Source organism: Myotis nattereri (genome assembly GCF_964212035.1).
Source record: "Myotis nattereri genome assembly, chromosome: 16".
Lineage (NCBI taxonomy): Eukaryota > Metazoa > Chordata > Mammalia > Chiroptera > Vespertilionidae > Myotis > Myotis nattereri.
In genome coordinates this window covers 3,429,037-3,456,747 of record NC_138091.1, presented here as the reverse complement: position 1 = coordinate 3,456,747, position 27,711 = coordinate 3,429,037, and the positions used below count along the sequence as shown (strand labels likewise).

At 46.1% G+C, this 27,711-nt stretch overlaps 1 protein-coding gene and 1 pseudogene across 5 annotated transcripts in view; one reads left to right on the top strand and one right to left on the bottom strand.

Moving 5' to 3' along the window:
• The window catches only part of TOM1L2 (target of myb1 like 2 membrane trafficking protein), a 141,889-nt gene that overhangs the window by 11,759 nt on the left and 102,419 nt on the right, over positions 1 to 27,711 (top strand). The gene's annotated exons all lie outside the window — the stretch shown is intronic.
• On the bottom strand, positions 7,537 to 10,984 carry LOC308532552 (CD9 antigen-like; annotated as a pseudogene). The gene has a single exon. The product of its transcript is annotated as a CD9 antigen-like (transcript).

The following is a 27,711-nucleotide window of genomic DNA, read 5'->3' as shown; positions in this document are numbered from 1 at the left end:
AGTTCAGCTCTTACCTGACCATCTGGAGTTATCCCAGACCCCTACAGGTTTAGGGCTCAGTCCCACAGGCTGCCCCCACTTCAGACACCAGTGGAAAGTCCCCAGTTGCCACCTGTACTTCTGACCAACGGGCTATAAATTGGGGGTTCCCATGACCTCCTCCTCAGGAAAAGTTTTTACTTACATTTACTGGTTTCTATAAAGGATACAAATCAGGAACAGCTGCGTAGAAGAGACGCCGAGGGCAGGATCTGAGGGGAAGGGCGCAGAGCTTCCATGCCTCTCGGTGCTATTCTCCCAGCGCCTCCATGTGCTCGCCCGCTGGGAAGTGCTCAGAACCCCATTAGGTAGGTGTGATTAAGTCATTGGCCAGTGGTGACTAGCTCACTCTCCAGCCCCTCTCTCCACCTGGAGGTTGGAAGTGGGGGTGGGCTGAAAGTCCCCAAACCTGCAATGCCTGTTCTTTCTGGCAACCACCTCTCCAGAAGCTATCTGCCCCCCACCCCTCCAGTTATTGCATTAACATGCAAAGACTCTCAGCACTGTGGAGATTCCAAGGGTTTTTGGAGCTGTGTGCCAGAATTCCAGGACAAAATCAAATATTCATTCATTCATTCATTCATTCATTCAAAAAGTGTTTATTTGAGTCAAGCTGGCAACATGTGCTGGGGAGCATGATCTCACTGCCCCCTGTACTTCTTACCATGTCACAGTAGACGACTCGCCAAGGCCCCACAGTGAGTCAGTGGTAAACTAGGGAAGAACTCAGCTTATGACTCCCACCTCTTTCTACTTTCCTCCGGGCCCTTGCCAGTAATTTGGATACAGTATTTGTATACAGGCAGGGAGACTAAGCAAAGAAGTAGTAAGTCTGCCATTCATGACTCAGGCTCATGAAAGTAAATACTTTTTTTTTGTCTGAAAGTTAATCTCCTGTTTTAGACCTGGCTTGGTGGAGGTGATTATTTAGCTCCAGGTTTGAGGATTGAAATGAAATTCATTCACAAAATAATCTTTGATCTTCTGTTTTATCTGCTTTTTCTGGCACTGACCCAGGATAGGGAAATTAATCCCAGGCTAGGACTTGGGAGGTCTGGGATTGGTCACCGCTCTGCTGCTAGTTTGCTCTATGACTTTGGGTAGGTCACCTTCTACCTGTTTACTCATTTCAAGAACATGGATTGAACAGATTCATGGGTCTCCAGATTCATTTCCACACTTAAGCTCAAGTCCTGGATCCAAGTGGCTTTTTTTCTCAAGGCCTTTAGCTTCCACAGGAGATAATCTTTCTTTTGCATCCAGTTTGTGTATGTGTGTATATATGTATATGTTATATACGTATACATATACATATATACAGACATATATGTATTCATATAGTCTAATATTTTTCATTGAGGTATAATTTACTTTTCAATTATAATTAATGACATGTTTAATCTTAATTGTTACAGCTTTGACAAATGCATCCACAATTGTAACCTACACCCCTATCAAGGTATAGATTTTCACTGTCACCCCAGAAAGTTCCCTCATGCTCCCTCCCAATCAGTCTTGCAGAGGGAACCACTGACTAACTCTCCAGCGGTTAGTTTCACCTGTCCTAGAAATTCTCAGTAGAGTCATGCATGTGTTCCTTTGTGTTGAGTCCCTCTAGTGCTTTGAAGAGTTTTCTGCTTTTTCCTCTAATCCTGAGAAATCATGTACATTATTTTTGCCACCTGCCATCTTGAAAGGTCATGTGATTGGGCCCTGCTGGTTCCCCGAGCTGCTGTGCTTTGAGAGGTGAGGCCTCTGCCAGGGCCCCCACACTGTCTGCTGAGTATGATGGGCAGTACAGTTTGATTTCCAGAGACTCGGAAATCAAGGTTGGGCTTGTTTCTATAATGATTGGTGTCACAGTGTTCTCGCTTGTCAACTGGGTAAATTGAATCCACCAGCAGATGAAAGAGAACTCTGACACCAAAAATGTCACATGAAATGGCACATTTCTGGTAAGGTGCCCATGAGATACACTCATTTCCATTTCATAAATACCTTTGAACATAAAGGCAGATTGCTCCAGGGAGCAACAGCGAAAGGAAGAGAGGCCTGAAAGGGGCTGAGCAGGGCGGTGGAGGAGCCAGACGGGCAGCGAGGCTTTGTGGCCTCTCGTGGCTGTGGAGCTTAGCGTCAGCGGGAGGGTTTGCTTGCTTTGCTTCATAATGTCTTTAACCTTTGTTTCCTCTTCTGGGTTTTCACCTCCCCTAACGTAGTTTACCCCTCGTCTTGCCTGGGCTCTTGCAGGTGCCATTCCATTGGTCTCTTTCCTTCCATTCTCCTTCCTTTTCTACACTGTGCCACTCAATATCTCAGACAAACATTCCAGAACTCTCCGTCTCCTTCAAACAAGTTATGTCACCTGGTTTTTAAGGCCTCACTGGGTGGGCTTTTTCCTGTCTAGTCTAAGAGAGCTCTGCACGCTCTTCCATTTCCCGTCTGTCCTTTAACAGAGCTCTGCACACACTTCCATTTCCTGTCTATCCTTTTAAAGAGCTCTGCACACACTCTTCCAGTTCCTGTCTATCCTTTTAAAGAGCTCTGCACACTCTTCCATTTCCTGTCTACCCTAACAGAGCTCTGCACACACTCTTCCAGTTCCTGTCTATCCTTTTAAAGAGCTCTGCACACACTCTTCCATTTCCTGTCTACCCTAACAGAGCTCTGCACACGCTCTTCCATTTCCTGTCTACCCTAAAAGAGCTCTGCACACACTCTTCCATTTCCTGTCTATCCTTTTAAAGAGCTCTGCACACGCTCTTCCATTTCCTGTCTATCCTTTTAAAGAGCTCTGCACGCGCTCTTCCATTTCCTGTCTATCCTTTTAAAGAGCTCTGCACACACTCTTCCATTTCCTGTCTATCCTTAAAGAGCTCTGCACACACTCTTCCATTTCCTGTCTATCCTTTTAAAGAGCTCTGCACACACTCTTCCATTTCCTGTCTATCCTTTTAAAGAGCTCTGCACACTCTTCCATTTCCTGTCTACCCTAACAGAGCTCTGCACACACTCTTCCAGTTCCTGTCTATCCTTTTAAAGAGCTCTGCACACACTCTTCCATTTCCTGTCTACCCTAACAGAGCTCTGCACACGCTCTTCCATTTCCTGTCTACCCTAAAAGAGCTCTGCACACACTCTTCCATTTCCTGTCTATCCTTTTAAAGAGCTCTGCACACGCTCTTCCATTTCCTGTCTATCCTTTTAAAGAGCTCTGCACACGCTCTTCCATTTCCTGTCTATCCTTTTAAAGAGCTCTGCACACACTCTTCCATTTCCTGTCTATCCTTTTAAAGAGCTCTGCACACGCTCTTCCATTTCCTGTCTATCCTTTTAAAGAGCTCTGCACACTCTTCCATTTCCTGTCTACCCTAACAGAGCTCTGCACACACTCTTCCAGTTCCTGTCTATCCTTTTAAAGAGCTCTGCACACACTCTTCCATTTCCTGTCTACCCTAACAGAGCTCTGCACACGCTCTTCCATTTCCTGTCTACCCTAAAAGAGCTCTGCACACACTCTTCCATTTCCTGTCTATCCTTTTAAAGAGCTCTGCACACGCTCTTCCATTTCCTGTCTATCCTTTTAAAGAGCTCTGCACACTCTTCCATTTCCTGTCTACCCTAACAGAGCTCTGCACACACTCTTCCAGTTCCTGTCTATCCTTTTAAAGAGCTCTGCACACACTCTTCCATTTCCTGTCTACCCTAACAGAGCTCTGCACACGCTCTTCCATTTCCTGTCTACCCTAAAAGAGCTCTGCACACACTCTTCCATTTCCTGTCTATCCTTTTAAAGAGCTCTGCACACGCTCTTCCATTTCCTGTCTATCCTTTTAAAGAGCTCTGCACATGCTCTTCCATTTCCTGTCTATCCTTTTAAAGAGCTCTGCACACACTCTTCCATTTCCTGTCTATCCTTTTAAAGAGCTCTGCACACACTCTTCCATTTCCTGTCTATCCTTTTAAAGAGCTCTGCACACTCTTCCATTTCCTGTCTACCCTAACAGAGCTCTGCACACACTCTTCCAGTTCCTGTCTATCCTTTTAAAGAGCTCTGCACACACTCTTCCATTTCCTGTCTATCCTTTTAAAGAGCTCTGCACACGCTCTTCCATTTCCTGTCTATCCTTTTAAAGAGCTCTGCACACGCTCTTCCATTTCCTGTCTATCCTTTTAAAGAGCTCTGCACATGCTCTTCCATTTCCTGTCTATCCTTTTAAAGAGCTCTGCACACACTCTTCCATTTCCTGTCTATCCTTTTAAAGAGCTCTGCACACACTCTTCCATTTCCTGTCTATCCTTTTAAAGAGCTCTGCACACTCTTCCATTTCCTGTCTACCCTAACAGAGCTCTGCACACACTCTTCCAGTTCCTGTCTATCCTTTTAAAGAGCTCTGCACACACTCTTCCATTTCCTGTCTATCCTTTTAAAGAGCTCTGCACACTCTTCCATTTCCTGTCTACCCTAACAGAGCTCTGCACACACTCTTCCAGTTCCTGTCTATCCTTTTAAAGAGCTCTGCACACTCTTCCATTTCCTGTCTATCCTTTTAAAGAACTCTGCACACACTCTTCCATTTCCTGTCTACCCTAACAGAGCTCTGCACACACTCTTCCATTTCCTGTCTATCCTTTTAAAGAGCTCTGCACACACTCTTCCAGTTCCTGTCTATCCTTTTAAAGAGCTCTGCACACTCTTCCATTTCCTGTCTATCCTTTTAAAGAACTCTGCACACACTCTTCCATTTCCTGTCTACCCTAACAGAGCTCTGCACACACTCTTCCATTTCCTGCCTATCCTTTTAAAGAGCTCTGCACACACTCTTCCAGTTCCTGTCTATCCTTTTAAAGAGCTCTGCACACGCTCTTCCATTTCCTGTCTATCCTTTTAAAGAGCTCTCCACACAGTCTTCCATTTTCAGTCTACTCTAACAGAGCTCTTCACACCCTCTTCCATTTCTGCTCTCTCCTCGCTTGTGCTCATCTTGTTCCCCCTGCAGGGCACTTCTTTTCCGTAGTGGCTGCACCACTTTACCTGCCCACCAACAGTTCATAGGGTCCCAGTTTTTCCACAGTGTTGCCAACACTGCTTTATTGATTGTGGCCATCCTAATGGGTATGAGGTGGTTGCATGCTTTTTAGGAGCATGTTACTAAGCAACCATCTAGATTCAGGATTGTTTAGAACCTAAGTGAAGGATGTGTATCTGGAGGAAGGCAGAGCATCAGTATCATGGGGAATATGTTTATATTTTAGCATTTTATATTTACTAGAGCCGTGGTCGGCAAACTGTGGCTCGCGAGCCACATGCGGCTCTTTCACCCCTTGAGTGTGGCTCTTCCACAAAATACCACGTGTGGGCGCGCATATACAGTGTGATTGAAACTTCGTGGCCCATGCGCAGAAGTCGGTATTTTGTGGAAGAGCCACACTCAAGGGGCCAAAGAGCCGCATGTGGCTCGCGAGCCGCAGTTTGCCGAGCCGCAGTTTGCCGACCACTGTACTAGAGGGTACTATATGGTTGTTTTTATATAAAACTTCTTTGTTGGGAGGGAGAGTGGCCACCTAGCCTTATGGATTTAGAGGCAGTGATGAACCGGCAGACTTGAGTGGTCACCTGTGGCTAAGTGACAAAGCAGAATGAGAGCCCTCATGTGGGCTGGTAGCATGATCTTGGCCTATAGTGAATAGATGTCCCTCAGGAGGAGACACCTCCTGTCTTGGGGGCAGATCAGCACCCTGGGTACTGTCAGGCAGTGCGATGCGGTGAGGGTGGGGGGGAGGCAGGACAGCCCCCAGGGTTTCTGAGTGCCTGCCCTATTGGTACTAGGGATGTGTGAGGGCCAGTCACCACCCTCAGGGAGTTTCCACTGAAAGGGACAAATACATAACTTCAGTGCCCAGGGTGAGACCTGTAAGGGCACTGTGGGAGGACCTGATTTTGAAGGATGAGTAGGAGTTGGTTAGAAAGAGAGAGAAGAGAGTTAGAGGGAACAAGCCTTTCAGCTTGTCATTGAACTTCAGCAAACTCATATTCCCATTTGAGACAATGTCCCAAGAGGACTTCAGTTTCAAAACTTGATAGACTTAGAGAGAAGGGTATGAAGTGATAGGTGGTTCAGAGCTCCACTAAGGGACAGGATGGGGCGGTTAAATGTGAGGGTACCCACCTTTTGAGTATGGTCTCCCAAAAGCCCCATTGTGGTCAGAAGGCTGCCTCTGAGAAAGGTGCACACACTCTCCCACCCCTATTATAGGTGAGCAGAGAGGGGAGCAGCACTTTGGGGTGGCTGAGGGGTCTTCCCATAGAGGGTCATATTCCAACCCTCATGGGTATGCCCCTTATTTTAAAATTAGACAAGAAAAAGTACATAAAGTGAAAGTAACAAATATACACATTGTTTTAAACAGACAATACAGAAGTAGCCTATATAATAAAAGGGTAATATGCAAATCGACCGAACGACAGAACAACTGGTCGCTATGACACGCACTGACCACCAGGGGGCAGATGCTCAATGCAGGAACTGCCCTCTGGTGGTCAGTGAGCTCCCACAGGGGGAGTGCTGCTCAGCCAGAAGCCCAGAAACCAGGCTCACGGCTGGCAAGCACAGCAGCAGTAGCGGGAGCCTCTTCCGCCTCCGCAGCCGTGCTAAGGATGCCTGACTGCCAGCTTAGCCTGCTCCCCTAAGCCGTCAGTTGGACATCCCTTGAGGGCTCCCAGGCTTCAAGAGGGCACAGGCCAGGCTGAGGGACCCCCCTGAGTGCACAAATCTCGTGCACCAGGTCTCTAGCATTTTGTATGAAGCACCAGTTCCCACTTTCCACCCCTGTTGGCTCCCCAGAGTTATCCCCAGCAGCTGCTTAGTGTGTGGTCCTGGTTCCATGAAGTTCCTTTTGTGTACTGGGATCCTACTGTGGGTTTTACTTTACAACTCGCTTTGTCATGCCATTGTATATTTTAGTGGTCTTCCATGGCAGTGTATTTCAGCCCACCTCACATTCCATAGAGTGCATATACAATTATACAGCCTTTCTCTTACTGGGAGGCAGTGTTGTGTGTGTGTGTTTTGTTTGTTTGTTTGTTTTGTCTGCCTTTATAAGCTAGAGGCTCGGTGCACAGATTCATGCACATTAAAAGGAAATTAATTAGAAGGTGGCTGGCGGGGTGGGACTGGGCAAGACGGGCCGACACACCCTGGAGCCAACCTCCCATGGTCCCTCCCTGGCCGGCCACACCTGGGGTGGCGCCAGGGCTTGAGGGCCTCTGCGGAGTGAGCAGGGTCCCTCCAGCAGGTGGGACCCCTCGGCCTGGCCAATGGGGATCGGGCCGAAACTGGCAGTCTGACATCCTCCAGGGGGTCCTGGAGTGCGAGAGGGCACTCTGCAAAGTTGCTGTCGCTTGGCATCTCCTGTGTTGAGCATCTGCCCCCTGGTGGTTAGTCTGTGTCATAGCTACCGGCTGGTCGGCCAGTCACTTAGGCTTTTATATATGTAGATGCTATGGCAACATATGTTTGTACATGTATATATTTCTATGGTGTAGAATCCTAGAAGTAAAACTTTTATAGAGACTGCCAAACTGCCTTCCAAAAGGGGTCCCACCCAGATTCTCAGTTACAGATCCCAAGAGTAGCTGTTTCCCCTGCACCTCCATCAGTGCGAGATAGCTTTATATTTTTGCACTCTGAGGAGGGAAAGGCATTTGGTTGTCGGTGGCCCACGCTCCCCCATGGATAACTGGCTCTGAGACTGTGGAGTAAGCTCACTGTCTCTGGCTACCTTCCTTCCTGAGCAGCCTCCTGTAGAAATGCAGAGTGGACGTGCCACGGGCGGAGCTGTAGAGTTGCTCCTGTGTCCCGGCCAACCAAGGACCTTTACTTTTCTTGTTGAAAGCTTTTCCCCTAAGAACTCCTTTGGTCACCATTTCCTGGTTGCCTTTCATATGAAATATACCAGGTGTACCGGTTAATAATGTGGATTTTTTAATAAAAGAAAACACAATAATTTCAAGAGAAACATCAAAAGTGCTTTATTCAAAGTAATATCCATCGCTAGCTACACATTTCCCCCATTTTTCAGGTAATTTGTGGATACCGTCCCAATAGAACTTTTCTTGTTTTGAGGCAAACCATTCAGAGACCCAATTTTCCACTTCTTTGTACATTTTGAAGTGCTGCTCAGAAAGTGCGTGTGCCATCGATCAGAACAAGGGGTCATCTGAAGGAGCAAGGTCTGGTGAATACGGCGGGTGGGTTAATACTTCCCAGGCAAGATCTTTTAATGTGTCTTTAACTGGTTTTGAAGTGTGTGATGGTGCGTCATCATGAAGCAAAATTACTTTGCCGTGTCTTCTGGCCCATTCTGGCTGTTTCATGATCAAAGCATGGTTCAAATTGATTATTTGTTGTTGGTAGCGATCAGTATTAACAGTTTCACCTGGTTTTACAAGCTCATAATACACCACACCTTCCTGATCCCACCAAATGCAGAGCATTATATTCTTTCCAAAGCAATTTGGCCTTGCAGTCCATGTTGATGGGTGACCTGGATCAACCCATGATTTTGTGCGTTTGGGATTCTCAAAATAAATCCACTTTTCATCGCCAGTCACAATTCGATGCAAAAAAGACTTTCTTTCGTGCCGTTGAAGCAACATTTCACTGATGACTTTTCGGTTTTCTATTTGTCTTTCGTTCAGTTGATGTGGCACCCATTTTCCTTCCTTTAAAATGTTTCCCATTGCTTGTAAATGATCGGAAATTGTTTGCTGAGCGACGTTTAATCTTCCTGCAAGTTGTTTTAGAGTTTGACACGCACCTTCACCCAATAATGCTTGTCATTGTTGGTCTTCACACTTTTTCAGTTGACCTGGACTGTCTTTGTCTTTCACATCAACACACCACTTTTAAAGTGTTTAAACCAGTGTTCACAGGTATTTTGAGATGGAGCATGTTCACCATAAGCTTCCCGAAGTATACGGTAACTTTCAGCAGCACTTTTCTTCAAAATAAAGTAATGAATTAAAACTTCCCGCAAATGCTCTTTTTTTTTGGCACGAAATTTTTAAGCGGAAAAAATATCTATGATGTTAACACCTTCAGAAAACTTGACATATGAAGTTTTGAAGCTTGCTGTCAATACAACAAAATAGCATACATGTCAAATTGCATATATATCAACATATGTGTAACTCCATCTATTGAAAAAAATCCGCATTGTTAACCGGTACACCTGGTATCAGTGTCTCGTTACTTTTCCCCATCTGCCTGCCAGCTGGGAGGGAACCACATCTCTATTGCTGCTCCAGGGTAGTAACCTTTGATGCTCATATTCACATTCTCTGCATGTTACTGCGTGACCTAGCCTTGAGAATCCACAGCGTCTCCTTCCTGCTCTCTAACCCAGTGAAATAAACAGAAACAGGAGTCTTGTACATCTTCTAATTAGCGTCAGAATGAGCTGATGAACATGCCCAGAGACTGGGTGTCAGAGGCAGTTCTCTGGCAGAGCTGGAAGGGAGAAGTGCAGAGGGACTGCCGTTTGTAGGCTTCTGCTCACTCCCCGTGCGGCCACCGAGAGCAGCCGGGTTTTCTCTGGTTCACAGTGGGCAGTTATTTACATGCCAGGGAGGAAGTGGCAGAGCCAGGGCTTGGCTCCAGGTTTCCCCCACATTAAAGCCACTGCAGCTGCTCAGAGGTTGGTTCCAGAAGATCCCCGAGATGCCACCCCAGAGAGCCTCCCCAGGGAGGTGAAGATGAGCCCCCGTAAGAAAACACTGCTGTTCCTCCTCCTTCCCTTCCCTGCACACCGAGGCTGGGGCCTGGGCTTCTAGATATCGCTCTTTCCATTCACTCCTGGGGACTACCTTCATGATTTTTAAAATTGTAATAACCTTTTATTATGTCTCAAATTATCTTCAACATAAGTTACAATCTGCTTAAATTGAGTAGCCTTTTTAAATCTAAAGACAAAAAAATTCTCTTTATGTACAATATCTTGTCTAGAGTCTAGCAAATATAGTACCTTTCATTGTAGCATTTCTGCTTAACATACTAGTAAGAACTAAAAGCAACCAAAAATTATAAACCAAATCCCCTAATCTCTCAACTATCAATACTGGATGAATCATTAAGAAGATAACTTTTTTTGTTTAGAAATACAGAATGAATATTAAAGTTAGTTGCAAAAAGGAAAAAAAACAAAACAAAAATAAAACCCCGAGGAAATAACCAACAATCTCCAGGGGCAGACTTTCCTGCTCAGGAATACAAGCTGACTGCAGACCACCTCTTGGTTCCTGGGGATAGCACAGCACAGGATCATACTGCAGATCATGCCCAAATCATCACCATGGCAACCCTCATGCACCACACCAAGGATGTGGAGTTTGTCCTGGAAGACCTGTTTGATGGCCTCAGGGCAGAACTTCACTGAGATGCTTGAGAGTATATCCTTTTGGAGGCAGAAGTCCAACATGAATTGTTTCACTCTCCCAGTCACACCACAGCAATTCAACGTATAGTGGATGGTTTTTAGTGTTCCCCTCTGGGACTTGTCCTTGGCTTTCAGCTTGAGGTAGGTGTTCGTGTAAAATCCTGGAGTTCCTTAGTCACCGCATCTTTGTGGGAATATCCCCAGATGGCCGCAGCTATTTCAAAGGCAAATATCAGCAAGAAGAAGACAATCCCAGCATGCACTGGGACTCCTGTACATCCTCACAGCAGCCCAGGAAATCCACCAGTGTCATGAGGGCACCAGCTCCAATCAGAATATAAACTCCTGTGTATAAGCTGCAATGATGGATTATTTTCTTGCTTAAGAAGCGCTTGGTCTGAGAGTCAAATTGGAGCCATAGTCAAATGGCAAGGACTGCACCCCGGCAAGCGGAAGGTGCCGTGAGCTGCAGAGCAGGCATCATGCACTTGATGCCGCCTTTGACCAGCATGGTGAGGGTTGACCTGGCTGGGCTGACCTGGTGTGGGATGGGTCACCACCTTCATGACTTTGAAGTATCTCTGAGCCACCTGTGCTGTTACTTATAAAATATTTTATTTATATCGACTCACTTTTTTTACTTGGGCAAATTTACTTGTAAAGGGCCTTTATCACTATTATAAATTGAAAACCAGTTTCACTTAGCATTCATCCAGAGTAACATAAAAATGATAAGTGCAGAGAAATCAGAACTAGGTTATTCTAGCCGAATCCTTTTGCCTTCCCAAGGGCCCTCGCTGAGGCCCAGCCCTTGTTAGAATAGGGAACATTCGAAGTGTTGGAAGAACAGGAATCCCAGGAGAACTGACCCATTGTTACTAACACTTCCCTGGTCACTGAGGCCACCCCGGCGGTCCACAGCTCACTCCTGGGGGAGTGCTCTCGTAGCTTCTCGCCACCCTGGACCGTGCCCCTTCTCAGGGCCGCTGCCTGCCCCTGGGCCTTCGCGCTGCCCTTGGTTCACCACGGTGGTCCTCTCCTCTGCTTCTCTTGCTCATGTAGTGAGATTCTGTTCCTCCTGTGAGGCCAGGCTCAAATGCCACACTCACTGAGACGTGTCTTCGGACTGCAGAGCCACTGTCGTCCTCACCCCAGGTGTCCCAGTGAACTTTCTCCATCTCTCCATCCTGCACAGGTCAGAGTAGGCAGGTGTGTTTGTCCCGCGAGACGCTGAGCTGTGGAAGGGGCGCTTTGCAGTTTATTCTCCCGTCTCAGTCAGGAGCCCGGGGGCCGGGGCAGCCTCTCGTCAGAGGTGAGCCCGGGGCTGTCCCTGCACCAAGCCCTCGGTTCTGCCAAGTTAGATGCCCCCAGCATTGCTGGGGGTCTGGGTCTTCCTGGCAGGCATGCTAGAGCAGCACTGGGCACCGTGAAGAGGTGGGTGTCGGGCTTCTGAGAGGCAGTTGGAAGAGCAGCTGGGGTAGAAGGCACCTTGTGAGAAACGCATGGCATGGAGCCCCCGTGGAGGGTCTCTGACTCAGTTGAAGCCAGGCCTTCTGCAGGTGCCCCCAGGCCCTGACGTCCCGTGGCTTCCACCTGTTTTGGCTTTCTGGCTTGAGCTCCCCATTTACTTGGTCTTTGGAACAGTCCCCTCTGGTTTTTTGACCCCTCCTTGGCGCTGTCACTTTCTGGATTGCCCACTCCCTACTGTGAACAGGCCTGGGTCTGTATCCCACCCCCATCCCCAGTCAGCACGCCCACACCGCATGGCCAGGCTGGCTTTGGTCCAGAGGGCATGGCAGGGAGATCATGTGAGCAAGGCAAGGTGGCCAGGAAGGGAGAGAGAGCCAAATGGTCCCTAGGGCTCCCGTTGCTCTCCATCACTGCTGCTCCAGAGGGAGGGGGTGTGGGCCGAGGAAGAGCTGCGGGGCTGTGAGCAGGCTGTGCTCTGGCGCTGCTTCTGCGAGGGAAGGCACCTCCTGGTGTGCTCGCAGCTCCCTGAGAGCTGTCGCCTTTCCTAGCTGGACTGTCCACCCTCCCTGGCAGGGACTAGGGTGCATTCATCTTGGAACCCAGAGCACTCAGCACTGCTGGGCTCCAGTGAACAGGATTGAGTTTAGTTGGTCTTTCAGAAGGAAACTCATGGAAGGCAGACTGTGCTGAAGACAGGCGTTCAGTGCTTTGAGCCTCAGGTTCCTCAGTCAGGACTGTTACCTGTCTCTTAGCTCAAATGGGATGTGCATGTAAAGCACTTGACGAAATGTTTTTCCCTTCCTCAAAAATGTTTCTGAAATGAATGCATGTTGAATTTGGAAGGTGTATACTCGGAGGAGTACATACTAGCTTTTTAAAATTAGAACGACAATTTTTATTTATTTTAATAGTCTTCCCCCTTTCCCCTGCTACCGAAAAGTTAAAAATAAAGTTCAGTACTTTCTGGAAAGTAGAAAAGTTTTGAAATCCCACACTTGTTTCACTCTCAGCTCCATTAGACTGTGTAAGCCTCAGCTTCCTCATGGTATGGGGATAAGTCTTACTACTTAAAGCGTGTTTATGAGTTAAAATATGAGGCATTAAATGCGCTGTTTGCTAGGGCTGCCAGAGCAAAATACCACAGACTGGACTGAGGGGCTCAAACAACAGAATTTATTTTCTTATACTTCTGGAGGCTAGAAGTCAAAATCAAGGTGTCAGCAGGCTTGGTCTCTTGAGGCCTAGCTGGCTTGCAGACGGCTGCCTTCTTGCTGTGTCCTCATGTGATCTAACTCTGTCTACAAGCATCCCTAGAGTCTCTTGGTTGTGTTCAAATTTCCTCTTCTTATAATGGCACCAGCCAGAGTGGATTAGGGCCCATTCTGATCTGCACATCTATATATATATAAAAGCCTAATATGCAATTTGTCCCCTCGAGAGTTCAACCGGGAGACCTGGAGTTTGATCACTTGCTATGACGTGCGCTGACCATCAGGGGGCGGCATGGAACAAAGGAAGGCCCCAGCGGGTAACCAGCAGCCAGGGAAGGGAGGCCCTGGCCGACAGCCAAAGGCCCCGGTCGGCCCTGATTGCCGGCCAGGCGTAGGGACCCTACCCGTGCACGAATTTCGTGCACCGGGCCTCTAGTTTTAAGATAATCACCTTTTTAAAAAAGAGCCTCTCTCCAAATACAGTCACATTCAGCACATGAATTTGACAAGTGTGGGAGCTTGGGGACACATACTTTAGCTCATAACATTTGCAAAACAGAGAGCTCCAGGGTGGCAGCTGTCTTCTGTTTAACATCGTGTCCTTGAGTGCTTCGCCGTTCCTGCGTCAGACTGTGCTGAGCGCTTTGGGTGCTTATCCTGAGGCTGGTAGTGCTGCTATTCCGATCTTTGTAACTGCCAGGTCCTTTCTGTTAAAATTAGACCAATGTGGTGGGCTCACATGTCGAGAACTAAACAGGCCTCCTCCAACTCCTGGACCTACAGTGCCAGCTGAGGGTTAATAACTCATTGTTCAGCAAAACCCACACCTGACTATAAAGTTAGTACAGGATTATTCTTTAAATGTATAAGAATCAAGATGGAAAGGAAACCTAACAAAGTGCGAATAACCTTCGAATCAGGTGAAAACATTGTGGTAAGTAAAAGAAGCCAGACACAAACGCCATGTAGTGCGATTCCATTTATGTGAACGGTCCGGGTTAGGCCCATTTATGTTTAGAGAAAGCAGGCTAGTGGCTGAGGGCCTGGGGTGAGGGGGATGGGAAGTGACTGCTGATGGATACAGGGTTTCTTTGGGAGATGATGAAATATCCTGGGATTAGAAAGTGGGAGTGGTTATACAACTCTGTGAATATTCTGAAACCCACTGATTTGTACACCTCAAAATGGTGAATTTTATTTTATGTGAATTTTATCTCAATAAAGTTGCTATTAAAAATTGAATTAGGGTGGTGGCAGGCTTTTATAAGCAGCTTTTCTTGTTTTCTCCTTGTTCCTTAGTTTTCTGTAATTACTTTTTTTAAGTAGAAGGAACCCCGAGCCCTGCATTTCATGGCGATCACTTGGGATCCAGTTTGGGGAGTGCTGAACTATAGCTGTGCAAAGGAAATCATGCAACACTAAGGGGTCACTTCTGCTCCTAAAATATCAACGACTGAGTAAGATTTACAGGCGTATAAATAGAGAGAAAATGGGTGTGTGTGTGATGAAGCTTAAGAATGAGTTTGATCTGCTGTAATGCTGGTCTCCTAAGAGAGGGCCTCCTCAATGGCGGGTCTGTGGTTTGTGGGAGTTTTAGCTCTTTATTGCCTGATGGAGTCCAGCTGGTGTCAGGCATTATGGTGGTGTGTGTGCTCCCTCAGAACACTTCTAGTTCCCAGTTTCACATTGTTTTCAATCCAGTGTCCAGAGATTTCTGAACCATATCTATTTTTAATATATGTTAAATAATTCACAAAGATATGTGTGTGTGTGTGTGTGGAAACATTGGCGGCTGCCTCACTTCCAGTTTGACTGTTTCTACCCAATTTTTAACTGAGTTGGTCCTATAGGCAGTCTGTTTCTTGGCTAATGACAAATCTTTCTTGAAAGGAAAGCTAAAGACTTCCACATTGCCTTTTGCCAGTTTCTGCTTTAAATTCACTGTTTGATATTTGCAAAGGTCAGATGAGCTATTTTGGTGCCCATGGCCATGATGAATGGAAAATCCTACATTCTCATTGGCTCTCGAGGATGAAGGGTTACTGTGGTGGGGCAGCAGAGGAGTGCAGCTCTGCCGAAATGGCCAAGCCTGCTGCTGGGCATTGCAGGAACAGCAGGCTCATGAAAAATGTAGGAGGAGGAAGCTTCTCTAGTGCTAGGCCTTTTGAGTTTTTCTCTATTTGCAATGATGCAAAATCTCTGGGAGCTTTTGTTTTCCTCTGTTAACCCTTGTTGCTAAGAATTTAATATGGAGAGCACAGATGCCCCCTTCCTGAGAGGCTGTGGGTCCGTCTCTCGTAACCCTGCCAGAAGCTCCTCAGTTCCCTGCAAGTTGGCATGCTTGTGTTCAGCTTTTCGCCTCTTCTTGTAAGAGACATTGGTTTTATTCTAAGTTAAATAAAAATCATGTGTTGGCTCCAGATTTCCACAAGAGAAGCAGGTGCCAGGTGCATCGGGAAGAATAACTGAATATGGGATTATTTCCCTACCCAGAGCAGATGGGCTGGACCAGTTCATCCTGTGACCTGTCTTTGCTTCTGGGACACCAAATCCCTGATCCCATGGATCATAGTCTTTAGGTTTGTAGCCATAGAGGTGAGGGGAGCAAAAAGCTGTCACTATCATTTTCCATTTGTCTAGAACCTTTGGAAGGGAACTATGACAGCATTTTAAGGCACTAAATAAGCCTTCTGCAGCCTTGGGCTTTTCAGACCCTGCAGAGCACAGCAGTAAGGTGGCCTCAGCGAAGGCTAGGACTGAGCCCTCGGCTCAGCATCCTGTCGCCCTTGTGGGGCAGCCTCTCCCAGTAACTGCTCCGCGCCAGGCCCCTACCTGTCTGATCAGGGGCTGCATTGTTAGAGTTGCCAATAGTGATAATAGATACCTGGTATTGGTCACCCGTTGTGTAGATGGGGAACAATAAGGGTGGCCTCTCTAGACCCAGAGCCCACATTCTCATTAGGAAGCAAACAAGTGTAGGTTGAGGGTGTCCTGATAACAGTGGGTGTGTGCTTTGCTGGGGCAGAGTGAGGCGGTGACATCTGAGCTGGTCTTACAGGCGTTTATCAGGAGGCGGGACATGTTGGGAAGAGAGAACATCAGAGAAAAGGTACCCAGGTGTGTGAGGCAGCTAGACCCCAGGCTTTGGGTATCCGTGTGGGGACCTGGCAAGGGGGCAGGTGGCAGTGAGTGCTGGTTAGTGACAGGCACCCAGAGCGTCAGGTTGAGAAATGTAAACATTGTCTAGAGTTAATTGGGGAGCTCAGGGAGGTTTTTAATGCACAGGGGGAAGATGTGATCAGATTTCTGTTTGGGAAGATCATCCTGGGATGGTGTGGAGGGTAGCTTAAGAGAGGGGAGACAGCCCTGACCAGTTTGGCTCAGTGGATAGAACATTGGCCTGCGGACTGAAGAGTTCCGGGTTCGATTCCAGTCAAGGGCATGTACCTTGGTTGCGGGCACATCCCCAGTGGGGGTTGTGCAGGAGGCAGCTGATCGATGTTTCTCTCTCATCGACGTTTCTAACTCTCTATCCCTCTCCCTTCCTCTCTGTAAAAAATCAATAAAATATATTTAAAAAAAAGGGGGGGGGAGACTGGTGAAAGGGACACCAGTGGGGGCTGCAGTAGCACCCAAAGGGAGCCGAGGAAGCAGAGCTCAGCCTGTGCAGCCCCTGCCCATGCACCTACATGCACTTCTCCTTTCCTCCCTCCTCTCTTTCTTATCCCTTCATTCTCCTTCACATCATTCACATCCTTTTCACACCAAAGTCCTGCTTCCTTTCTAAGACCTTTCCTAGACTCTACAGGCAGCAGGGCTCACCCTTCCCTTGCACCCCTACAGCAGTGTGGGCTGCCGCCATACTATGCTCAGTGGAGTTGCCTTGCAGTTTCCAACTTAGATGGCCTGAACTTTGGGTTCTAGAATGATGCCTCTCCCCTAGTGCAGCTGGACCATGTAGTGAGGATGGAAAGAAGGAAGAATGCTTTATTACAGTGGAGTGGAGAGAACTTGGGATTTGGGAACAGAACACACCTCAATTTGAGACCCACCTCGGCCTTATACATTTTCCTGGAGATGAGGTGATATTTTTTGCTCTTGCTTTTTATTATGCAAAGTTTCTAACAAACAAGAATAAGGAACACAGTATAGTAAACTTCTGTGTATCATGACTTAGCTTCAACAGTTCTCAACATCTGGCCAATCCAACATCTGTTTCATCTCATTACCACACCATCCTCCCTGGCTCTGCATTATTTTGAAGCAGATTCCAGACTGCATATAATTTTATCCATAAATATACTGAGGTATATGCCTCTGGAGAATGGGCTTTTTATTGAACTCTAGGAGTCTAAACCAGCTGGGCCCCCGCCTCCTCACCAGTAAAATGGGCATGATGATGCCTCATCCCAGAGCTGCGGAGTCAGGCTCAGGCGGGTCTTTGCCAGAGTCCCAATAGCTGCCTTTTCTTTACAACCTGCTGTGCACCAAGCACTGTAATAGCACCAAGAACACAACCTCGGGGGCAGACAAGCCCAGGTCTCATTCTCAGGCCTAGCACTCACCACCTGTGTTTTGGGGACACATTACTCAGTCTGAACCTCAGTGTCCTCATCTTTAAGAATGGGGGCAGTAATAGCTTCCTCACAGGGTGGTTTTAATGTTTAAATGAGACAGTGTATGTGTCAGCAGCAGTTCTTACTATAAACATTCTTTAAATATTTGTATCCTGAGACCCAAGATGGTGGCATAAGTAAATGCTGTCATTCAGAACTGCCTGAAATCTGGCTGAATGGAAGTCCAACAACTAGAGAAGTAAAGAAAAAAGTACATCAAGAGGAGCAAAGCACTGAATGGTCTGGTCCTACATCCACGTGTGGTGTTTTTTTTTTTTTTTTTTAAATTGTGAGGGATATCTTTCCTGCAGAGTCCTACCATGAGAAGCAAGGAGTCCCAGTCACACACCAGACCTCCAGTCCAGGGTTCCAGAGCTGGGAAGAGAAGTCCTCATAACTTCGGGCTGTAAAACCTAGCAGGGATTGTAGTTGAGTGACATGGAGGCTGCTGGAGACTGAGGCAGTCCCTCTTAAAGGGCTGGCACACAAACTTACACTGTTCCACTTTCTCTGAGCTCCAGCGCTGGGGTAGAGGTGTTGGGGATCCAGGGACATATAGGGAGAAACTGGATTATCTGGCATTGGGGCAGGAACTCAGGGCCAGCTTTCTTCCAGACAGGGGTGTGCACAGGGGTCATTGATCCTGTGCTGGGACCTCTCCTGTGGCACAGCTGACTGGCAGCCATATCTGAGTTTCCATCGGCCTGGCCCACACTGTTCACTCTTCCTTAGTGATTCCCTGAGACCCCGCCCCATCCAGTCTGCAGCCCCACCCAAGCTGTTCGTAGCAGCTTTCCCATATGAATGGCCTGTCCTGGCTCAGGCTTCAGACTTTTCTAAAATCTCTCAAACAAGCAGCAGCTGGTTACAGCATGCCCCAAACCTATCAATAAGAGGCCCAATACCTGGCACTAGCACCTGCCTGCTTGCTTCACAGATGGCCCTTCCATGGGTACTTCCAAGCCCAATACAAGTAGCAGCCATCTGCAGTTTGCTCTGTAGCTCCAACCAGGAAGCCCTAAGCAGGGGCTGACTTTGTACCACCTGGGAGTCCCCAGGGCCAGTGCACCCAGTGGATAGCTTCATACCATACTAGATTACAACTCTACATATCCACAAGCGACACACTGAAGGGGCAGACTCAGTGAGCACCAAAGCACCACTGAAGCAAGTCCTGCTCCATTGGGGTGTCTCCTGCAAAGCAGATCTCCCATTGTAGTCACAGCTCATCCTCACAGCCAAGTTGGCCTGGAGGTCAATTCCTCTCAGTGATGACAACAGCAATCAAGGCTCAACTACAACAAGACTGTGCACTCACAACCAAGATTACTTTATCCAGCAAAGCTATCATTCAGAATTGAAGGTCAGATAAAGAGCTTCACAGATAAGGAAAAGCTAAAGGAGTTCATCACCACCAAACCAGTATTATATGAAATGCTGAAAGGTATCCTTTAAGAAGAGGAAGAAGAAGAAAAAGGTAAAGAGACAAATTATGAACAACAAATACGCATCTATCAACAAGTGAATCTAAGAATCAAGTGAATAAATAACCTGATGAACAGAATGAACTGGTGATTATAATAGAATCAGGGGCATAGAAAGGGAGTGGACTGACTATTTTGGCGGGGGGAAAGGGGTGAGGGGGATGTGGGAAGAGACTGGACAAAAATCGTGCACCTATGGATGAGGACAGTGGGTGGGGAGTGAAGGAGGAGGGTGGGGTGGGAGCTGGGTGGAGGGGAGTTATGGGGGGGAAAAAATAGGAACAAATGTAATAATCTGAACAATAAAGATTTAATTTTAAAAAAAAAAGACATTGAAAACCTATTTGAAGAAATAATGACAGAAAACTTCCCCTACCTGGTGAAGAAATAAACTTACAAGTCCAGGAAGCATAGAGGCCCACACCAAGACACATCATAATTAAAATGCCAAGGGTTAAAGATCAAGAGAGAATCTTAAAAGCAGCAAGAGAAAAGCAGTTAGTTACCTAAGGGAGTAGTTACCTAAGGGAGCTCTCACATGACGCAGCTGATTTCTCAACAGAAACTTTGCGGGCCAGAAGGAAGTGGTAAGAAATATTCAAAGTGATGAATAGCAAGGACCTACAACCAAGTTTACTCTACTCAGCAAAGCTCTCATTTAGATTGAAGGTCAGATAAAGAGCTTCACAGACAAGAAACTGTTAAAGGAGAGCATCAGCACCAAACCAGTATTGCATGAAATGTTGAAGAGTCTTCTTTAAGAAGAAGGCGGGGGGGGGGGGGGTTAGAGGGGGAGAGGAAGGAAGAAGAGGAGGGTGGGGAAGGAGGAGAAGGAGAAAAATATGAACAATAAAATGGCAATAAATACATATATTTCAGCAGTTAAATCTAAAAATAAAAATTAATGAACAAGAAATCTAATGAACAAAATAAACTGATAAATAAAATAAAACCAGAGGCATGGAACAGACTGAGGAATCTCAGAGGGAAGTGGGGGGAAGACCTTAACTGAAGGACTTGCATGCATATATGTATTACCTGTGGACACAGACAATAGGATGGTGAAAGCCTGGGGTGGGGCAGGAACTGGGTGGACCATTGGCAATGGGGGTGAAAAAGGGGGACATCTGTAATACTCTCAACAGTAAAGATTGTTTAAAAAGAAAATTAAAGAAATATATATATATATATATATATATATATAGATATTTATATCCTTTCTGATTCTCATAACAGTCCCACAGTGTTAGTTAATATTCCCATTTTACTAATGAGATGACAAAGGCTTAAATCCAAGATAAAGTAACTGGTCTGAGGTCTTGGGGTGAATAAATTGCAAAGCCAGGGGTTTGAGCCCAGATCTGATTGCCCCCAATGCCCCACCTTCATTATGGCTAATTCTTTTTTCTTTTTTAAAAATACATTTTTATTGTTATTTTTAGAGAGAAAGGAGGGAAAGTGATAGAAACATCAATCAACTGCCTCCTGCAACCTCCCCCGCCCCCCCCCCCCCCCCCCATTGGGGATTGAGCCTGCACCCCGGGCATGTGCCCTGACTGGAAATAGAACCTGTGACTGCTTGGTGCATGGGACGATGCTCGACCACTGAGTCACACCAGCTGGGCATGGCTAATTCTTTATTGAACCTTGCTTTGTGGCCTTATGAAGAAGACCATGCTGACCATGGGTCAGGCAACTACGCCCATATGGTCCTTAGCTCTGTCTGATGTTTTAACCCAGTGCTGTTTCTGTGAAAGCTGATGATCCGGGTTGCAGATCTTCCCTAGGCTCCGTTGTCTGTATCCCCTACTTCCTTCTCTTTTTAGGGACTTGTTAATTATCATACTTACCTGCAAGGAGAGAAATAAGGAGAACAGGATGAGGAAGAAAATTCAAATACAGAAAGTTCACATCAGCCCTTTTGTGGTACATTTTCGTGTAAAGAGGCTGAAACTCTAAAGCAAAATGAGGCTCCCAGGTTATCTGGATTTTTGTTTTCCAGTCAGCCAAGATAGTGAGGGGTCGACAAGGTTTATTTTGCTAGGACTATGGAAAGTTGAAGATAATCTGGCAGAGTCGGAAATCAAACCCAGGCCTGACCAGCGCACAGGCCAGCTGCCTTGTTGCCTTCTGCCTCTAGGGGCAGACAGGTCAGAGACCCTCAGAATCCCTCTTCTGCAGGAGCTGATCTGGTTCTGCCTTCACGGGGCTCGCATAATCGTGTAAGCAGTCAGCCTTTTGTCTAGCTTTCCACATGTTTCAGTTTCACATGGTGCAGCGAGGTTCTCTGTTATCCTTCTTCATAAACAAGGAGGCCAAGTAGATAAATGATTGTCTGTGGCCTTCAAAGGGCCAGGACTTGAATGGGAAGTTCAGGCCATGACCAGTCCTCTTTTTGCACCACCACAAAGGCCTCTGGAATGTGCTCGTCGGTGGTGCCCCTCCATCATGTGAACAGAATTGTCAGGTCAGAATAGGAATTTCAGGGGCTCTCATAGCTCCCTCACCACAAGGTGCTCCCTAAGCTCTGATGGTAGAAGTGGCAGCAAATCTCGAGATGACCTTTGTCTACCTGTTTACTGAAGAAATGGTCTCCTCTGTGGGTGCAAGTGTGTTCTGGGTGTCGTCTGGACAGCCATCTTCAACACTGTAGTTTCCCTAAATAAGCACTAGAACAGATTTTAGGAGAAGGTTGAGCATCCCAGGTTATAGATCTTACAGGTATGACTTGTAAGCTCTGGGAAGAAGCCTCCTATTGGGTAGGAATGCAAAACTGATCACCTCCTTGCTGGAATGATGGCCTGGCTTTCTTGGGATCCAGCCAAGAAAATAATTTATGAAACTGACCCACAAACTTCACTAACGGAAGCTTTAATCCAGAATCCGTATTATGGAAAGCAGAGTTAAAACAGTTCCCTCTGAAACCCTGTGGCTACTTATTTGAATCAGTGAGGTCACCCCAAGGACAGCTGTGGAATCAGTCTTTAATTAGAAGAATTTGCCCTGAACTTCATTGGAATGGCATTTCTGAGGTATTGAATGTTATTTTTCCTTTATTGTTTTTTAAGATTTTTTTATTGAATTTTAGAGAGAGAAGGGAGAGAGAGAGAAACATCAATGTGAGAGTGAAACATTAACTGGCTGCCTCCTGCCTGCCTCCTACAGGGGATTGAGCCCGCAACCTGGGCATGTGCCCTGTGTGGGAATCAAACGGGCAACCTTTCTGTGCATGGCATGGGATGATGCCCAACCAACTGAGCCACAGCGGCCAGGACGGTATTCTTCCTTACTCCTTTCAGCCTTACCTTATTCCCTTTCTTTGTTCAAAGCGTCATAGCTTATTTCTTCCCTAACACCTTCCTTCTTCATACTCTTGTGGTCACAGGGCCCTTCTGCCTGTGGCAAGTCCAGGGGAGCCCAGCCTGAGGGTAGGCAGACTGGTTCTGGAGCTCAGGCCCTACCTCTTCTGGAAGTGACCTTTTGGACAAACTACCTTACTTTTCTGAGCCTCCATTTTCTCGACAACAAAATGAGTCTTAATATTTACTGCGTAGTTATGTAAAGCTACCATTTATTGAGTGCCTTTGCTTCAGCCCAGACACAAGCAGGGAGGGAGGGAAGAGGGAAAGGGAGAAAGGAACAGAGAAAAAGGGAGGGAGGGAGGGAGGGAGGGTGAGAGAGACACACACACACACACACACACACACACGCACGCACGCACGCACGCACGCACGCACGCGCGCATCGATTGGTTGCCTCCCACACGCACCCCGACAGTGGCTGGAGAGAACCTGAAACCCAGATACTTGCCCTTGATCAGAAATCAAACCTGTGACCCTTTAGTGCACAGGCCAGTGCTTTAACCAATGAGCCACGCCAGCCAGGGCCAGATACTATTCTAAATGCTTGGTTTGTGCAATAACTTATCTCCTCTTAGAAACAACCAGATGAAGCAGACTTTTTAACGTCCCATTTTATAGATGAGGAACTCGAGTCTAGTACAGAGTAGGCACTCAGTAAATGTATATTGAATTGGAATACTTCCCTCACCTAAACATCTGTTACATTTATAATCTATGCCCAATAGTTGTTACTTTAACTTTTCTCTCAGAATATTGAATGTGTCAGTCTTTAAATCTAGGTTTATTTTTTAAACTTTGTGCTATGGAAAATTTTAAACATGTCAAAAATAAAGAGAATACTGTAATGAACCTCCACTTACCCTTTATATAACTTCAATAATTACAAAGTCATGATCTATTATACTTACTCAATATGTCTACCTACTGCCTTTCCTGGCTTACATTATTTTGAAGTAAATTCCCCAAGTCATATTATTTCAGCCATATATTTCAGTGTATACCTCTAAATGAAAACGAACTCTTTTTTAAAAAAACAACAACAACCATAATACCATTATTATAACTTAAAAATTATCAACAAGTCTCTAATGCATATTTAGTTAATATTCAAATTTCTAGTTGCCTCATAATGTTATATATATTTTTAAGTTTGTTTGAATAGAAACTAATAAGATCTGGCATTACAAATCAGTTGGTATGTCTCTTATGTCTCTTTTCATCTAAAGTCTCTTCCTCCATATTTATTTCATTGCAGTTTATTTGTTGAAGAAACCAGGCCGTTTGTCCTATAGTTTCCTGTAGTCTGGATTTTGCTGATCGTATTCCTATGGTATCATTTAACATGTTCACACGTTCCTGTTTTCCATATTTCATGTAAAGTAGAAGTTAGATTTGTGGTCTGGTCACATTCAGCTTTAATTTCCGGACAAGACTACTATAGAGGTGATGTATTTCTCTCAGGGATTGCAAACGGTTTCCAAATTGGATTTTAACTACTTTGAGGGCTTGTTCCTCATGATGCCTATGTCAGTGCAGGGCACAAAAATAGACTTCAGTGAGAGTTAGTACTAGTTGATGCATTCTTGCCTCTCTTCAACATTCTTGGTCACTGATTGTGTTTGGATTCCTTCCCTTTATTTTATTTTATTTTATTTATTTTATTTTATTTTATTTATTTTTGGTTCCCAAGCTTTATTCAAGACTCACACAAAATTTGCCACATAAATGAGCTTTAATCCGCCTCTTCTTCCTCCTCTTCATCGTGGTTTATCTGGAAGTAACACAATTCCTAACTCTCTTTGCTGTTAGTAACTGAGCAACCAGTCACGTAGATTCTTCTTCAGATATGTTTTTGGTGACATATTTCAAATGCCTTTTGGAAAGAGGCACCTCAAACATTACAGTGATCTTACTCTTGCTTTTTTCAATGGTTACAACCCCTCTACCGAGATGCCCAGCTTTTCCATTTGATTCTCTCCTGAAAAAACTGCTCAAAATTGGCAGCATCCGTGATTCCATCAGGATGGGTGCAGTCAAGGGTAAACTTCAGAACCTGCTTCTTTTTTTTTTTTTTTTTTTTTTTTTTTTGCTGCTTCCCTTCGCCATGAGTTTTTTTCATGGGAGCTATAGTGGCCGTGGAGGCAGAAAAAAAACCCAGCAGCTCATTATTTCTTGTATATCTCTTGTAGATTTTAGGTTTTGTTACCATGTGCTTCATATATAACAAGCTATGTTTATAGCAGTGTATTTTAAGTTGATGGTCACTAAGCTTGAACACATTCTAAAATTACTACCAATTTTGCTTATCCCTTCCGCATTTATTTTTTACTTTTGTCATAATTATACATGGTCTTCCTACTTTTGCCTTTTAACCTTTGTAGTAGCTTTATAGTTGATTGATCCACTGCTTTTATTATGTGTTTGCCTTTGTCAATGAGAGTTTTTTCTTTGTTATATATTCCTATTCCTATTTTTTATTATTTTTTCTTTTTAAAGAAGTCTTTTTAACATTTCTTGTAATACTGGTTTGGTGGTGATGTACTTCAGCTTTTTCTTGTCTGGAAAGCTCTTTATCTTTCCTTTGATTCTAGATGATAGCTTTGCTGGATAGAGTAATCTGCGTTATATGATTTTCATCACTAAATATTTTGTGCCAATCCCTTCTGGCCTGCAAAATTCCTGTTGAGAAATCATCTGACAGTCATATGAGAGCTCCCTCATAGGTAACTAACTGCTTTTCTCTTGTTGCTTTTAAGATTCTCTCTTTGTCTTTAACCTTTAGCATTTTAATTATAATGTGTCTTGGTGTGGGCCTCTTTGGGTTCATCTTGTTTGGGGTCTCTGTGTTTACTGGACTTGTGTATCTTTTTCCTTCTCCAGGTTAGTGAAGTTTTTAGTCATTATTTCTTTAAATAGGTTCTCAGTCCCTTGTTTTCTTCTTCTGGTAACCCTAAGATGCAAATGTTATTCTAGATGTTGTCCCAGAGGTCCTTTAAACTATCCTGATTTTTGTTGTTGTTGTTAATCCTCACCCAAGGATGTTTTATTCCATTGATTTTTAGAGAGAGTGGAAAGAAGGGAGGGAATGGGAGGGAGAGAGGGAGAGAGGGAGAGAGAGAAAGAGAGAGAGAGAGAGAGAGAGAGAGAGAGAGAGAGAGAGGAGAAAGAGAGAGAGAAACATCATTGTAAAAGAGACACATCAAATGGTTGCCTACTGCACATGCCTTGACTGGATCTGGAGATCACACCTGCCACCCAGGTACATGCCCTTGACCAAGAATCGAACCTGTGCAGACTAACGCTGTAACCACTGAGCCACACTGGCCAGGACTAAACTATCCTTGTTTTTTGAGGTTTTTTTTCTTTTTGCTGTTCCAATTGGGTGTTTTCTGCTACCTTGTCTTTCAAATCACTGACTTGATCCTCTGCATCATCTACTGTTTCCTATCTCTCTGTTCTCACTGAGATCACCTATACTTCCCTTAAGCTGAGCATCCTTATAATCAGTGTTTTGAACTCTGCGTCTGGTAGATTGTTTGCTTCCATTATGTTTAGTTCTTTATCTGGAGTTTTGTTCTTTCACTTGGGACATGTTTTTTGTCTCCTCAGTTTGGCTGTCTCCCTGTGTTTGTATCTATGTATGAGGTAGAGCTGCTACATCTCCCAGCCTCGGCAGAGTGGCCTTATGCAGTTGGCGTCCTGTGGGGCCCAGTGGTGCAGTCTTCCTGTTCACTTGAGCTGGGTGCTCCTCGTGTGGGTTGTGTTTGCTCTCCTGTTGTATTTGAGACTAATTGCTGTTGGCACATCAGTGGGTGGGATTGACAGTCAGGCTGGTGGGCTGTGAGGACTGGTTGTGATTACAGCAGAGAAGTTGCTGTGCAGGGGCCGACCCTACAAAGTGGGACTCGCTTTAGTGGGACTCTGGCCCGTGCCGAGTCCATTCTTGGGTGTGTTACTTGTGGTGCTAATTGGGTGTGCTTTGTGTGGTCTGGAAGCACAGGTGTTTGGGCCCCTTGTGCAGCCCAAGGTCAGCCATTGCCTGTATCCAGTCCTGGGATGGTTATGCTGTGACTGAAACCACCTGGCACTGGTGCTGGGCTTGGGGCCATGCAGCAAGAGGTACAGGGCACACTGAAGCCAGCCCATTCTTGTCTGGGGTTTGGGACCCTTGAGGATTTTAGGAAAGCCCATAGGCTGGGCCCAAGCCAGCCACTTGTATGGCTTAGACTCTGAAAGAAATTCAGGCCAGATGTGTACATTTTGTGGGGTGGGGTCTCAGAGAATCGCCAGGGTGGGGTGAGCATGTGCTAGCCAGGTTGATGGAGACTAAGCTTTGGTGGCAGGCATGTGGGGGGAGAGTCAGCAAAGGAACAGGGCGCTGCTGGCACTTCAGTCCAGGCGAGAGCTGCCCCTCTGGCCTCTAAGGCAGCGCCTCCCCTGGTGCTTTTCAAGCTGCTACCCCTTCTCTGCAGCTTAGGGCACAGGTGGGGGGTGAGTCTGCTCGGGCTGTTTAAGAGGACGCCTGGTTTACGGCAGCCCGCAGACCCCCTGGACTGTCCCCCGCTGATGTTCACAGCCAGTGTGGTGGGCGCTCCTGGGCACTGGTGCTCCGGGCCTCTCACTCTCAGAGAGGACCTCCAGATCCGAAATATCCCTCTCGACTGCTGATCGCCACACTGTGAGTCCTCACCCCCCTACCAGTCTTATGTAACTTCTGTACCTCCTTAGTCAGAGGGGTTCTGTTCCGTTGGCCTTCAGGTGGTTCTGTAATTTAGTTGCAGTTTTGATGTGGTCATGGGAGGAGGTGAGCACAGCATTTACCTACTCTGCCATCTTGACCCGGGGCAGCCAGGCTACTGATTCCAGCAGGCCATAGCATTTGCTAGAGAGGACAGACGAGTAGAGAATAGAGTCTTAGATAGGAAGTTACTTCTCCAGACCTGACTCATAGTTCAGCTGTGGCTCTAAGTTAACAGCATCCAATGTGTAGACTTGCCTTTTCATCTATGTGTTAGCTTGCTCATTTGATAGCCCCAGAGGCTTCCTGAGGAGAGTGTAGGCAGGGGTTTGCCAAAAGTGGACCCTGGTTGGAAAA